Source organism: Nicotiana tabacum, chromosome 11 (assembly GCF_000715075.1).
Source record: "Nicotiana tabacum cultivar K326 chromosome 11, ASM71507v2, whole genome shotgun sequence".
Classification (NCBI taxonomy): Eukaryota; Viridiplantae; Streptophyta; class Magnoliopsida; order Solanales; family Solanaceae; genus Nicotiana; species Nicotiana tabacum.
The window spans coordinates 72033538-72050667 of NC_134090.1; positions in this window are offsets into that span (position 1 = coordinate 72033538).

Consider the following 17130-nt stretch of genomic DNA (forward strand, 5'->3'; position numbering starts at 1 on the left):
TTTTATCCGAGGTATGTGCCGTAGTATTCTGTAATTGAAGGTCGTGGTGAACATCGTAGCAGAAGTAGCGTACGATAATGTAGAACTTTAAGTTTTCTTCTTTTAATTTTCTTTCATTTAGATGGGGACGACCTCGAGCTTCTTTTGTGTTTATTTTTCTTTTTGTGTGTTATTACCTCAATTCGAATATTTTAAAAGCCAACTAGATCGAGTACGCAACCGTGACCTTCACGGGATTTGGGGAGTGCCTAACACCTTTTTCCCGATTCAAATGAACCCCCTTACCCGAATCTCTGGTGCAAACTTAGTTTTGGAGTCTCAAGTGTTTTGAAAGGAAAAATTATTTTTAGAAGAAACGGTGACCTGACACACCGATATCAAATGTCAGGTGGCGACTCTGAGCTAATCCTTTCGAACAGAAAATTTTGTCACTTTCAAAATTGGAAAACTTTTTCAAGCCTTACTAAATCTTTTTTTTTATTATTTTAAGAGGGTTAAGTGAGGTTTGTTTGAAAAAGGGGTGTGACAGGTGTGTAACAGGTGTGTAAAATATAGGAATGGGAGGGAAACAAATACTTAATTTACTGCAAAAAAAAAAGTGACATCTTTTATGCCCATTTTTTTAATGAAAAAGGGTTCAAAATGCCCCTAAATTATTGGAGAAGGTTTTAAAATACCCTTCATCCACCTATTAGGCTAAAAATACCCCTCCATCCACTATTTTGGTTCACTTATGCCCTTTAACCGTTAGGTCAATGCTAAATTAAAAATAATAATTATTCTTTTTGTAAAACTTAAAAAAAATATTTTGCAAAATATTTTCGTTTTTTACACTAATGCACCAATAATCCATTAATTTAGTAAAGTCTTCTTATTTTTTTTCCAGTTTTTACAAAAAAAACAATTCAGTCTTTATAAAATAAACATTTTTTTTCATTTTTTTAAAGATTTTCTTTTTTGTAAAAACAGAAAAAAAAGTTTTTAAATAAAATATTTTCGTTTTTTAAAAACTAAAAAAAATATTTTCATTTTTGAAAAATATTTATTTTTGATTTTTTTCAAAATTTTTAAAGCATTTCGTTTTATTTTTATTTTAAAAACTGAAAAAATGAAAAAAAATATTTTGTGCAGTTTTTAAAAAACGAAATTATTTTATTAAAAACATTTTTTCTGTTTTTACCAAAAATTCTTTAAAAAAACTGAAAAAAATGATTAAAAAATATTTTTTGTAAAAACTGAATTGTTTTTTGTAAAAACTTGAAAAAAAGAAGAAGTAGACTTTACTAAATTAGTGCACTACCAGTGCATTAGTTTAAAAAAACGAAAATATTTTGTAATTTTTTTTTTAAGTTTTACAAAAAGAATAATAATAATTTTTAATTCTGCATTGACTTAACAGTAAAAGGGCATAATTAAATCAAAAAGGTGGATGTAAGGCTATTTTAAGCCCAATAGGTAGATGAAGGGTATTTTTAAACCTTTTCCAATAGTTTAGGAGCATTTTGAACCCTTTTCCCTTTTTTTTAACTCACTACATTTTTTATTATCTTTAACTAACAAAAAATTAAACACATTTGTTTACTGAAAGGTTAATTACAACCATTAACAAACGCTTGATAAGGGTAGGAACTAGGAAGTATTAGTTCTCCACACATTCAAGTAGTCGTTATGCTTTATGTTTTTTGAATTTATTTGATTTCTTACGGAGTAACTTTTCCTCTTGTACGACAATTTACACACTTTCGACCCTTAATGATCTTAATTCTTAAGGAATAGGGGGAAAATCGTATAGGGGTTGAGATTGTTATGTGCTTAAAGTTTCTTTTGCTAGTGAGTTTTCTATTATTTTGCAATATTTAAGCAATTTTCAATATTGTTATTCCAAACGATGTTCAAGTCATTCTTGTAAAAACGTAAAACCTATACTCTACTCCTTATCTTCATAAACTGTCATATAATCAACACAGTTTAAAGTTTAAACGTTTAGTAGAGTAACCAAACGTTGGGATTCAAGCTAGTCTTAGGAATTCATAATTAAAATGGTAAGATGGCCCAATCTATGATGTTTGATTACTTGCAGGGGACACAGCCAAACTATTAAAGAAATTTCCATTATATTGTTTGGCCAACAAAGAGAGAGAAAAGGGTAATGGGTGAGTAAAAGCTCACCTTACATACGGCTGCATACAATTTCTTTTATACTTCAAAAAATATTGCTATATTATGCATATTTACTACAAACTGTAAATGTAAATATCATGCATACAATTTGCAGTTCTTAAATGCTTTAGCTAATAGTAAGAAAGAGGTAGACAGATGGAACTTTTTTTTTTGGGGTAGTGGCAAGGAGGTTATGAAGTGGATTGGAGTTATGGAGGGCAGTAGTCCTACAAAACCAATACATGTTTCTGACACTATGATTCCCGCACTTGTTCCTTCCAACACTATACACGATAAAAACCTTTCTCATTTTTAATATTGCTTCTCTCTGCTCTTTCGTTTCCTTCTCTTACCAGTTTCCTCTTCTTTAGCTTCTTTGCACCATTTTCTAGATCATGCCCTTGGCTGGCAAAGACTTTAAAAATTGATCACGAAAACAATATAATACTCCTTCCGTTTGTGAATCTATTTTCTTTTTGGTCTGTGCCAAAAAAATGACTCCTTTCCTTATTTGGAAATAATTTACCTTTATGCAATAATTTATAGCCACACAAAATATATGTGCTTATTTTACACTACAAGTTCAAAAGTCTTCTCTCTTTTCTTAAACTCCGTGCCAAGTCAAATGGGTTCACCTAAATTGAAAAAAGGAAGAGCACGAAAAAGCACTTATACAATTTGGAATTTTCTTTTTTCATAATTTCACCTAGAAAATTATACAGTACTTTAACGTGTCCTCTAAATCTAGTAAGACGGGTTAGTTCAAAATTTTGAAAGTTCTAATACTTTATTCTTAGTTTCACATTCGTAAGTTTAGAATAGGCGGAATTTTATTTTTGAATATTACAGCACCATTCAAAACTTACTAGATACCAACGTTCTTATTGGATTTATATTATTGGAAATAAAATGGAAAAGTTACAAGTGCTCTTGAATTATTGCAATGCATAACTTATAATGCAATGCATGTGGGAAAATAGCTTGTTGTTCCATCATTTATTCACATGGAGAACTATTTGTGTTATTATAATAAGTGGACACATGGGTGCTCCCTAGCTAATAAGTTGCTAAATCTCAATCTTAATTGTTTTTTTTTTAAAGAACCAATTGCTCATCAAACACATGCCTTGCTTGTGCATGCTTTTGCTCAAGCATGTCTTTTCTTGATTTTACCTTCTTGTATGTCATGTAGCACTCATAAACATATCCCTGGAGAAATTTTGACTTTAGTTTTGGTCTTATTTGCAGAAAGAAGTAGCTAGGTCTATCTCTAGCTCCATCTGAAGATTCTGAAATCTCATGGGGCTTTTGACTCTATATACATAACCAAGGTCGGAACCATGATTTCAACTTTATGAGTTATGAATTTTATAATGATGATTTCAAATACTAATAATTAGGTACGTAATAAATTTAATATGTGTGCATATTTAATAATTTTCTTAATACAAATATATTATTTGTACAAAAACTAGTGAGTTCGACAAAATTCGTATTTAAACCTCTATCTCTGACATATACACACGCACTTGCTAGTTTATGTCACTGATGACATACTGCCACCAGCTTTTTGGGCTTGAGGACAAGTTGGACATGGCTGGTTCTGTTATTAGTCCAACTACATTGACAAGATTTCAGAAGTGTGTCTTAGTTAAGTACTAATTAGTTAGGGCTACAGTTGGATAGAAACTCATTTTATAGGTTATTTAATGTGTGCCTCTTTGTTTGTTTATAATCTCGTCATTTAATGGTCAAATGTTTCTTTTGTTTGTAGCACCGTCAAACTCATTTTATAGGTTAGTTGACGTGTGCATCCATTGTTTGCTATGAATGCAGTAATAGTGTTGAGATCAAAATAATAGCGCATGTGTGAAAGCTAACAATGTAAATCTTAATAGATGATAAATCAAACAAAAAATTATACTAAAAACATACGATATTATTGGAATTAGTAGTTAGTTGAGCGCTCGATATTAGCTGTATAGTTAGTTAGTTAGTTAGTTATTGGTCAGTTAGTGAGTTGATTATAAATAGAGATTATACTTGTACATTTCAGAGATAATCAATAGAACAATTTTCTTCTCTCCCAAAATATCTTCTCTCTATCGTCATGGATGAAAGAGACTGAGCTCCATATTGAGAAAACTAACATGGTAGCAAAGCAGTGACTCGATCATACGCTCGTGAAATTTTAGTAATTGATTTCGTGTCTGGTCTTCTTCATCTTTTTCTCTACTATGATTCCTCTGATTTTTGTCAATGGTGAACGACGAAATTGAAGAGAAAATTGATCACACACATCCATTGTATGTTAATCCTTCTAATACTTTTGGATCTATTCTAATTCTAGTGAAATTGACATGATCTGAGAATTATGGACTTTAGCGTAGGTTGATGTGAGTCACACTTCAAGCTAAGCGAAAAATAAGGGTTTGTATACGTGTACAAAGGACCAGTTCAAGACTGAATTGCATGTCGGGAAATCTGCAATGCAATTGTCTTATCTTGGATTATGAACACGGTATGACCAGACCTACTTAGTGGAATTGTATATACATCAAATACACATCTGGTCTGGAAGGATCTGATGGAACACTTTGATAATGTGAATCGTGAGCGCATATTTCAGCAATATAGGAAAATCACCACAATCTCGCAAGGAGCTAATTCAGTGGGGGCTTACTTTACTAAGTTGAAAGCGCTTTGGGCAGAGTGTGATGCCCTAGTTCCTTCACCAAGTTGTGATTGTCCCAAATTGAAAGACTATATTGAAAATTCGCAGTGTCATAGGCTACTACAATTCCTCAGTGGTCTCAATGAGTCATATGAGCATGCTTGCAGGAAGATTCTCATGAAAGTCGTAGCGCCTATTTGAATCAAGCATATGCTATGATCATAAAGGATGAGAGTCAAAAGTCATATCCTTTTTTTTACAATTTATCAAATCTTCCCAGATGATCACCCTATTAATTTTAATTATGTGCGAAACTTACAAAGTTAGTAAGCTTCTGCAAAATTGGGTCGAATAGAACGATGAACACTTCTAATTACACTAAAAGGTATTGTTTCGATAGAACATGTCCGAGTAAAATATTCTATTCTTGAAGCACTTGATCAGGATGAAGCTTGAGCAATACTTAGTGAAGTTTTATTTGAATTTGATATAATTTTTAATGAATGTTAATTAGAGATGACCACTCTATTTACTAAATATCTTACAAGTAAGATCCTTTACCTTCACAAGGTAAGGGTTAGATCTGTGTATACTCTACCCTTCTCCCCTCCCCCTCCCCCCAGACCTTACTTTGTGGGATTACACTGAATTTTTTTTTGTTGCTACTGTTGTATCTTACAAGTAAGATCTTGTAATATGGGCCAAACCAAATGATAAACACCTCTAATTGCCTTAAAAGTTATTGTTTCAATAGAACAAGTTCGAGTAAAATAATTATTCTCGTATCACTTAATTATTATGGATTTTGAGTGATACTTGATGAGATTTTATTTAAAATTTATATAATACTTAATCAAAATTAATTAGAGATGATTCTGTTTTTTTATTTAAATTATATTTAAAACTTACAAGTAAGATCCTGTAAAATTAAGTCGAAAGAACATCTCTAATTGCCCTAAAAAGTATTATTTTGATTGAACATGTTCGAGTAAAATAACTCTTCTCAAAGCAATCATCGATGCTCGTTCATGACAACTTGGATCGTAGATGAGCTTGGTGATGTTGTTACTTTCATCGCATAAGAGTGTTGAAGATAATGATCAGGTTAACAAACTTGATAACTACTCGATCACTTACCTTTGGTCTATCAGAATTAGGACTCTTGTATTAGTCATCCTATGACAGTTCTACTCTATGTTGTTTAACCTAAAATATATGATCAATATCATGTATAAATACATAAGCTTATGTAACTGCTTAATATATCAGTACATTGCCTTCTCGACATTGTCTCTGTGCCATAATAATCACATGGTATCAAAGCTTCTTTACAGCTAATTCGGCTGCCAAAATTCAGTTCTTGCTACATAATAATGTCTTGTTCATATGGTTTCCGACACCTTTTCAATAGCCTCCCTTCCTCATCTCATTTCTTCATGCCCCGTGAAGTTGAAGCCCTCTAACTATCTAATATGAAGAATACAAATGATGCAACTTATCCAAGTAATGAGATTGAACTATCTCACGAGGGAAATCTAGAAATTCTAAATGTATAAGGCACTAGTGAGAGGAGTGATAAGTATAGTGGCAAAGAAGTTGACAAAAAATGATAAAAAGGCTGATATTGTTGATAATTGGGCTGAAAAGATGTGTTGTTAAAGAGTTGAATATCTAGGACAATATCAGAAGAGAGTATGTATCTCATTATGGGATGGAAAACTTCTAAACAGATGTGGGAATGCTTGGAAGAAACTTATCTGCAGGCAACAAAAGACAAGGAATTCCAGTTGAAGCACCAACTTCAAACCATCAAGCTTGAAAAAAGAACCATTGATGGGTATCTAAAGGAATTCAAAGGCATTTTTTATGGATTGGCTATCATACACAAGCCTGTAAATATTGATAGCAAGGTCATTAAATTTTGCTAGAGGTTTGGGCCTTAAATACAAAACATTTAGAACTGTGATGCTTGGCAAAGCACCTTATCCAACTCTGAGTTAGTTGGTCACTTTTTTAAGAGGCTTTGATTACAGAGAGAATGAAGGAGATAATTCACAACAAGTAAATCACAATCTAGACTTTGCAGCACAAAGAACATACAACAACAGAGGTCGAGGAAACTTCTCAAACAAGAGAAGCAACATGAACTACAGCTCAAAGGGAAGAGGCTTCAGTCTTGCTGGACAGAACAATAATACAAACTCTCAAGGATTTGAAAATGCATCTGAGGGACAGAAAAACTCAAGATCACCAATCTGCCAGATATGTGGCAGGAATAATCATACTGCAATAAAGTGCTTCTACAGGTGAAACTTTTCTTATCAAGCACCAAAAGATCTATCACAGGCTCTTGCTACACTCAATGTGAACTATCAAAGTGGTGGAGATAATGCTAACTATATAGATTATGGGGCAAGTACTCACATGATTAACAATTCAGATAACTTATACAACCTTAAACTTTACAACAGAAATGATAAAATTATAGTAAGAAATGTACAAGAACTAGATACCATACATATTGGAAAATGAACAATTTCTGGTTTAAGGATGAGTGAAGTTCTAGTTGTTCCTAAACTCTAAAGGAACTTATTATCTGTAAGTAAGATTGCAAGAGATAATTACTGCTCCATTAAGTTTGGGGAAGCCTCTTTTGTTGTAAAGGACAAGAGGACAAGGAAACTGATGATCAAGGGTGCTAAAATAGTAGAGATATATACCTTGAAGGTGGACAACCTGCTTGCTTTGAATGCACACAGATAAGAAGGAGCTCTAGTGACATTTGGCATGTCAGACTTGGGCATCCAAATTCTAGGTCCTTATAAGTACTTAGTAACAATAAGTGTATGAATGTCACATGTTGGAATAAAACTCCTACATTTTGTGTTAGTTATCAAATGGGAAAAAGTTGTAAACTACCATTCATATTAAGAAATAAAGTTGAGAATGAACCTTTATTGAAAATTCACTGCGACTTCAAGGGATCTGCTCCTGTTGAATCCTCCCAACATATGAAATATTATGCTTTATTTTTTTATGATCGCAATAGATATACTTGGCTGTATCATTTAAAAAGAAAATCTGATTTTAAGACATTTGTCAAATTTCAAAAATGGTTGAGAAACAGTATTCAAAGATTATCAAGAACTTTTAATGTGATGGAGGTGGTGAATTTTCAAGTTCAGAAGTAAGTACTTAGAAAATTATGGCATTATAAGACATATTTCATGTCCTCACACTCCTGAACAAAATAGCATTGCAGAAAGCAAGCATAGACATATAGTGAAAACAGGTTTGACAATACTGCTACATGCTAAGTTATCTTTATACCTATGGACTGAAGCATTTCTCACAACAGTATTCTTGATAAACAGGTTGCTATCATATATGCTTAAAAAGAAACACTATTTCATAACTTACACGGTTCACACCCTAATTACAATAATTTGAAACTATTTGGGGTGTATGTTTCCCCCTTACTTAAAAGGAAAACACAAGTTCTCACCCAAGTTATATCCATGTATGTTCATTGGTACATCAATTTGCATAAAGGCTATCGGTGTTATCATCCATCCACAAGGAAGGTTTTGTATCAAGACATGTTGTCTTTGATGAACTAACACTTTCTTATGTATAGGAAAACAAGACTGATAGTGCATCAAATGACTCTAGTCATATGGCCATATTTTTTGAATTTTTCTCAGAATCACATCCTACTGCAGCTGTGGAAGTGTTGGGAGCTGATCTTGATGTTGCTGCAGCTGATGTTTCAAATGATCAAGTTGTTGAAAAAAATATTGATGTTGTTGATCAAAAAGATGGTGTTGCTTCTCAAATAGCTATTCCAACAACTGATCACAATAATGCTATTGAGTCTGATCATTATGAGGCTGTGGAGTAGATCATAAATAATGTTTCTAAACCTTGTACAAACTTGGAAAACTCAGACATTTATGAATTGCACTCATCGGTCTCTTACTCAGATGAAACACCTATGTAGTTCACAATGACAGATCCAAGAGGATTGCAGTTAGAAGTGGACTTGTCACACTTTTTCAATGCCCAGGATGAAACACCTCCAGCAGAAACTCCAGTAGAAAATGTGGTTTAGGTTGAACCTGAAACCACTACTCAAAAACATATAATGGTCACCAGATTCAAAGCTAATTCTCTTCCTATAACTCATACCTCACTAGCCGATATACAAACAAACTTAGTTCCCCTCACTGGCTTAAAGCAATGCAAGAAACATTAACAGTCTTACATCAAAATGAAACTTGGATGTTTGTTCCCATAACTCCAACAATAAATGTAGTAGGGTCTAAGTGGGCGTTTAAAGAAAAAAATGAAGCCAGACGGGTCAATAGAATGACACAAACCAAGGCTAGGTTCTAAAGGATACTCACAACTTGAAGGGATTAATTTTGAAGAAATCTTCTGTCCAGTAGTCAAAGCTACAATTATAAGAGTTATTCTCTTTGTTGTTGTCACTTTACATTGGTTCATTAAGCAATTAGATGTTAAGAATGCTTTCCTACATAGTCATATACAGGAAGAAGTTTATATGATTCAACCACCAGATAAATGATTCAATATATCCTGATCATTTTTGTCTCTTAAAGAAGGCACTATATGGCTCTTGGTTTGAGAGATTTAGCCTATTCTTAATTCATCTTGGTTTCAAATGCAGTAGAGTTAATTCTTCCTTATTTACTCTTCATGCTGCAAAAGGAATAATATTTCTTCTGTTATATGTAGATGATATAATTATGATAGGAAGCAACTCAAGACAGATAGGGGAAGTAGTGCAAAAGTTGGGACATGAATTTGCTAAGAAGGATCTTGGACCCTTGAGTTACTTTTTGGGTATTGAAGTAAGCTATTTTCCTTGAGGAATCCACTTGAATCAAAGCAATGAAAATGACCTAATTAGAAAATTGGATATGGCAAATGTAAGAACAATGCATACTCCACTAGCTTAGAAGCATGGTCTACAAGAAGCAGTTGGCAAAGCAGTGTCGCACCTCCTTTTTCTCGCCAAATCGGGTTTATGACATTTTTTGGCTAGGACACCTCTTTCCTTTTGGGAAAGGGGTTTTGCGATTTTGATGAGTCGCCACCTAATGATTTTAAGGTGTGTTAGGGCACCTATGGGGTTCAACTACAACTACGTTTGATAACCAGAGACAGGGTAAGAGCTTGAAATTACCCCAAGGGGAAGGTGTTAGGCACCCCTCAGGATCCACTAGTGTGGTTCCCGACCAGATAGTTTATTGTGAATTTGTGCAATTTAGAAAGTAGACAAGCATAGGCTCAAATAGTAGGGGATTTAAATTTAAACATATAAGAGTTAGAAAGAACAATTAAGAGAAGGGTTTTGAAAAAAAGTCTGCAAATAAAAGGGAAAAGGAGTCCTAGGTTTATATATAATATGAATCACATCAATGCCATACCCGGTATGACACTACTCATAAGAGGGGATACACGTGGCATTAACGCACCGGTCATCATATTCATATCTATCCTTCCCACCCTGTTAAGATATTAAAGTGCAAATTGTTCTCGATCTCTATTGCATGTTGTTACCCGTCTCATTCCTATCAGTCCCAGAGGAACTTAGGACTACTATTCCTAAAGGGGAGGGATTTTAGGCTGACTTTTGGTTTCAAAAGGTGAAAAATCTAAGGCGACATACAAAACACATAATATTTCATATTAGGGGAAGCATGTAAACAAATAAAGGCTCATGTATACCTCCTCAAGTGAAAACACATAAATAACATGACTTAAAAATACATTTAGGGTCTGAATTTTAAAAATATTAACATGAGGGAATTCCAATTTTGTTGAGGCAGACCAGTTTATTACATAACTCAGATAAGAAGTCTGAATCAGACATGCCTACTAGTTGTATCAATTATTATTAAACGAAGGCGGATTCAATTTTATGGTTATTATCACTTAAGGCTTGCCTAAGCGTTTAGGTGAGATCCTATAGATATGGTATCCATTCAGAATGAGGCAAAGCAGTAACAATTGAAAATGAACGATTTGAAATCTTATAGGCATGCTTTATAAACTGTACTAATAGGAAGTGAGAGAGTTGTTTAAAAACTAGTTGAGGACAACTGATTTTAGATTAGTCTAATTTCGGATTCTATAAACATTTATTATTACTAATTTAATTCCTATAGACATAATATCTAGTCGAACGTGAATTGGAACATGCAGTATTCCTATAGGCAAGACTTCTACGAAAGGGGTACTAATTTTAAACAATGACATGATGCCAAATTATAACCAGTTAGATCCTAAGAGCATGGTATCTAAGTATGGTAATGCAGAATTTGAGACAAGTCCTATATACAGGTTTTATAAGTGTAGAGTTAATCATGCAGAGTTTAGATCCTATAGGCATGGTATCTAAATGCAGAACTTAAAACATGTAGAATTTAAACAACATGTCTTATAGGCATGGTTTCTAAATGCAGAACTTAAAACATGTAGAATTTAAACAACAGATCCTATAGGAGTGATTTCTAAATGCAAAACTTAAATCATGTAGAATTTAAACAACGGATCTTATAGGCATGATTTCTACCCTTAAGCATGCATAATTACCAGCCCCTTTTTCACTGGCCAAACCCCAAATGTTTATTAAAAAATTATTACAAACTGAATAATGAATTACATCAAGGAAGTACAAAAGAAAAAGTTACAACCAGAGGAAGCCTGATTCTTGACTTCCTCTCTGAGTTATGAAATAAACCACCTCAAATGCCATTGTTTCAAAGCCTTTCTCAGACTTGAGTGCGTCAAAGTTCCCTAAAGGTCTCAAGAGAACCCCGAACAGTGCTCACACCCAAGTTGCATAACTAGATAGAGATGAGTGCGGTATGGAAGGGCCAACCCTTATTTGTCCAAGTTCAGAGGGAGCTCATGGGTCCCAAAGCAAGGCTCACACAACAGGGACATAACCTAAGTCTAAGAGTATAGTGGAAGTGCAGGAGCAGAGAGTTGTTTAAAACTAGATTGAGAAGAGTAAGGGGTAAGGGTAGTTTGAAAAATAGTAGTAATTACACATCATCAGCAATTGCACAAAGGGGCAGGGGTTTGGGAATACATTGCAGGTGGCATGTGACCCTGAGAGGGGTTAAATTTGGATATGCACATCAATAAGTGAAGCTGGCATGCCCATAAACCAGCCAAAAGACATAACACATAGAGAGGATAGGCAACATATGACCCAAGTAGGGTCAGGTTTAGGTCATGCACAGTAATGTCTGATGCTGACATACCCTCAAACCAAACAAACACATAGGGGATGGGGGTTGGGATTCATGGGTAACTGACAGAGTTCATTCATAAGGGAAACATTAATTCAGAAAATGAAAGAGGTAGATTATAGCATGCTTAGGAATGAAACTCGATTAAACACAAGCAGGAAAAAAGCAAGAGTGTAGGAAATAGTGAATAAACATGTTTTTGTTGATGCTGAAGATTAATCAGAACATACCAGCAAAGAAGAAAATGCAGAAAGAAAATCAGGTAAATTTCCTCAGCCTAGCCTTGGCTTTCAGCCGGCTAGATAAGGCAGCAACATAAGTAGTAACAAAGAAAAAAGAGAGAGAGCTTTTAGTGAAGTGTGTGTTCTGAACTCATGTGTTCGTCTGTTTGAAAGAAGAGGGGTGCAAGGTATTTATGGCCCTTTGAAAACATGTGAGAAATAAGGTAATAAGTAAAGTTCAATATAAATATGGAAATAATCAACTGTCAAAATCAGGTAACCAAGTGAATCCCCTTTAATTAAGAGATCACTTGTTTAATGGGCAGTGACAGGCTCAAAATAAGGAAAGAAAATCAGTTTGTAAGCAGAATGATTGTTGCCATACAAGGAGTAGTAAAACCATCGAGTAAGTAATCAAGGGTTAAGCAAGGCAAAATAAGAAAAAGAATCAATTAATCTTGACATGCGGGTGAAATTAGAATCGTAAAAGAAAGGTTTTGAAATTAGTCACTAGATTGAAGATCAATCAAAGAAGGAACCTCAGCATATAAATAGAGTGCACAAACACTAGACATGCAAGGCCAAACTATTGGCGAAAGAAACAACATGAAATAGTAGCACAAAGTTCAGTAGATAGCAAACATTGAAGCATGATAGTCAAATAGGTCAAGTCTAGTTGAATCCATAGTGAAGAAAAATAGAGTATCAGAAGCATGCAAAGGTCTCACAGTAACAGATGAGAAACCCTTTGAAAAGTCAGGGTTTCCAGCATAGTCGAGTTTTAAAGATAGTAGAAACCCAAAGTAAGAGGAATCACATGAAGGAAAAAGAGATTCTAAAACAAGGAACTTCAATTTCGAGTCAAGTATTTAAATGAACAGTTTCAGACCCAAAGACATAGGGTTTTTCAACAATAGTAGAGCTTAAAAGATGATAAATAAACAAATCAAACAAAACTTAACTAAACAAGCACTCATCTAACAAACAACTTTTATAACTCGACTGATACCCAAAAGAAATTAGGGTTTTTAACAACAACGAGTCCAAAAGATGGTAAACAGACTAGTCAAGCAAGAATTTAAACAAACAAACACACATCTAAGCATATTAAAAGTCAGAGAAGAGATTTTGAAATAATTTAATAGGAAACCCTAATTGGAAAAGATAAAGAGTTTTGAAAGCAAAGTTAAAGAAACTTTGAGAAAAATGCTTAAAAGTCCAAAGCAAGCATAGATCTAAAAGAAATCGAAAGATCTTAGAGATTAGGGTTTCAGAAGAACCCAAAAGCAACGAGAAAGGCCTTGAAAGTTACCGATCTAACCAGGAGAGTCAAAGGTCTGACTCGAATGGCCATGGCTGGCCGGAGAAAGGTCAAAGATGACCAGAGAAGATCTATGAGCTAAAATCAAATGAAGGCTGGACCAAAGTTCTTCATAGTCTGGCCTTGAAACCATAAGAACAAACACATAGGAGCCATGGAAGGCTGATACAGGTCTCCGATGACCTTGGAGGGCCATGGATTAGGGTGGATTAGGCGGATTAGGGTGGCGGCGGCTAAGGCTTGAGGGTGTTGTAGAGAGGATTTGGGAGAGAAGGTATTTCAGAGGCGGCGTATGGTGACAAATGAAAGGGTTTGGGGGGGTCTTTTAGGTTTAATTAGGAAAGGGCAGCCGGTGGCCGTTGATCTAAATGATCAACGATTGAGATTTAAAAGGTCAGGTGGGGATCCGGGTATGGGTCAGTTTAATTGGGTTGGGGTCGGGTATGAGTAGGAATTGGGTTTAAATTGGGGTACAATTTAGGCTATAATTGAAATGGAATCTGGCTAGATTTTAAATATCTATTTTCCCCATTTATTTTATAAAAAATAGCAAATTAAATTCTGAAAACAAATTAAAAGTACTAAAATGATTTATAACATAAAATTATCAATTTAAAAATACTGGAATTAATTCTATAAATATAAACGCAATTAAATCTTAAAAGAGGCTAATATTGCAATTATATGCAATTTAGCTTTAAAAATACTAAATAAATTTGTAAAAATATGCAAAACTTATCTTAGCTATTTTAACATAAATATGAGAATCCAATAGATGAATCACCAAAATGATAATTTTGGGAATTATTACTGGGTTTTTATGAATAAAATAGGGGAATAAATTGATTTTAAAATCTTTAAAAATTAAGGAAAATAATAATCATTTGGACATACTTATATATGTCTACACATACTATTTTGAAAGTATTTTGCTTAATAAAATATATAGGAAAAAATTGGGTATCAACAACTCCCCCTCTTTACCCGGGAAGGATAAAAGAGTTGTCGGGTAAATATATGATGGACAATTTTGACCGAGCGGAACGGTTCGAAAAGGTTTAGGCTGCGCCCTGGCTTCTGAGCTACTTACATATCCCTGGTTTTCAGGAATCAGGACGTATGTAGTTCAGGATCCGTCGGCGGAGTATGCCGATGGATACTTTTCAAGAACGGACGCAATATCTTGGACGGGGTGAATGGCTAAGGTCTGATATGGCTGCGGGGACTGGAGCGGGATCGCTCCTGCCGAAATGGCCGTTGCTCGCCGGTTTACCTGCAAATAAAAAATACAAGCATATATTGTGTGTAAATTTAAACATGATGCGCATTCCCATCGGACCACGAATGTTGTCTTCGGATGATGAGAATGACGTCCTTAGACCATGATGTCCTGGGCCATAAAGCGTGCAATAAACGATTCGCAGTCCATGAAATGATGCTCTCGGGCTATGAGGATGATGCCTCCGAACCATGATGCCTTTGAATAATGATATGCAAGAGATTAAAAGGGATCCTCAGGCTATGACATGGTGTTCTCGGGCTATAAAGGTGATGCCTCCGAACGATGACGCCTTTGGATAATTTGGCGATCTTTCAGCCCATGAGATGCAGTATGTGGCGATCTTTCAGCCCATGAGATGCAGATGTGGCGATCTTTTAGCCGTGCAATGCAGTAGGTGGCGATCTTTCAGCCATGCAAATACAGATGTGGCGATCTTTCAGCCATGCAATGCAGTAGGTGGCGATATTTCAGCCCATGAAATGCAGATGTGGTGATCTTTCAGCCATGCAATGTAGTAGGTGGCGATCTTTCAGCCATGCAAATATAGTATGTGGCAATCTTTCAGCCATGAGGCGATCTTTAAGCCACACAAATGTAGATGTGGCAATATTTTAGCCATGCAATATGGTAGGTGGCGATCTTTCAGCCATGCAGATGTAGATGGAGGTAGAGCTTAACCTCGGAAGGCAAAATGGTAGCCTTATGCAATGCAAAAAAATGCAGATGGAGATAGCGTTTAGTCTCAGAAGGCAGAATAGTAGCCTTATGCAATGCAACAATGCAGATGGAGATAGCGTTTAGTCTCGGAAGGCAGAATAGTAGCCTTATGCAAGAAATAAAATGGCGGATGTTAATAGAGCTTCCTTAGCTAGTAGCAGGTTATGATATTGTGACTTTTGGGACATTGTGACACATGGAATGTCGTTGGTGTGTATGGATAGCAAATGTTGGTAAGTGCAACAGTTCTGAGAGTTGTATTCCTGAACAATGTTTATCTCGTGAGTGTATAGTATGTTTGGTGATTCCGCAACCCGAGTGCCTGCATCCAAAGAAAAATAGTGAGTTTTGCAAAGGGGGGAGGTTCGTTTGTATCCCCGTTGGCTCTGCTTGACCTGCTCGGCTTTGATCTGGTGATACTGCATGTATCATTGGGGTAGCGTTGCTAAACAAAGCAGTTTCAGTAATAAATATGCATGATTTTCGTGAAAAATATGACATTATTATATAATTAAGAATAACTTTGAGATGAACCAACGACTGCGACGTGGTTCAGGACATTGCAACCTCTCTTGCTACGGAATTTTGAGGAGGACCCTCAAAATTCTGCCCCAGTTTAATGGGTTGATACTTCTGATAGTTGCTTGCGAAGATCGGCTGAAATTACTTTGGAATTTTGAGGGTCCTCCTCAAAATTCTGCCCCAGTTTCCAATTGCGGGAGGAAATGAATTTTTTATTGAATTGTGACCGAACCCATAGGGCTGCTTATGTATCCCCTCTTAAACGGGAATCAGGTCAAGCGTAGTTCAATTTACATCATATAAGGGAAGCATAAAGATTACACATAGTAATGCTTGACTGCATCTGAATTGATTGGTTTTGGCCAGACTTCTCCTTCCATTTCCGCAAGTATGATGGCTCCTCCCGTCAGAACCCTGTGAATCATGTACAGACCCTACCAGTTGGGAGAGAACTTCCCCTTGGCTTTATTTTGATGCGGAAAAATTTTCTTTAACACCAGCTGCCCCAGTGTGAACTGTCTCGGCTTGACCCTTTTGTTGAAGGTTTTGGACATTCTATTTTGATAGAGTTCACCATGGAAAACTGCATTCATTCTCTTTCCGTCGATAAGAGCTAGCTGCTCGTAACAACTTTTCACCTATTCTACGTCGTCGAGCTCAGCTTCCTGTATGATCCTTAGGGAAGGAATTTCTACCTTAGCAGGAATGACTGCCTTTGTACCGTAAACCAGGATATAGGGAGTTGCCCTGGTTGATGTGCAAACTGTGGTGCAGTACCCCAATAAAGCAAATGGTAAACTCTTGTGCCACTGTTTATGCTTCTCTATCATTTTTCTCAATATCTTCTTGATATTCTTATTGGCGGCTTCTACGGTTCCATTCATCTAAGGTCTATAGGCTGTGGAATTCTTGTGTTTGATCCTGAAGGTTTCACACATAGCTTTCAT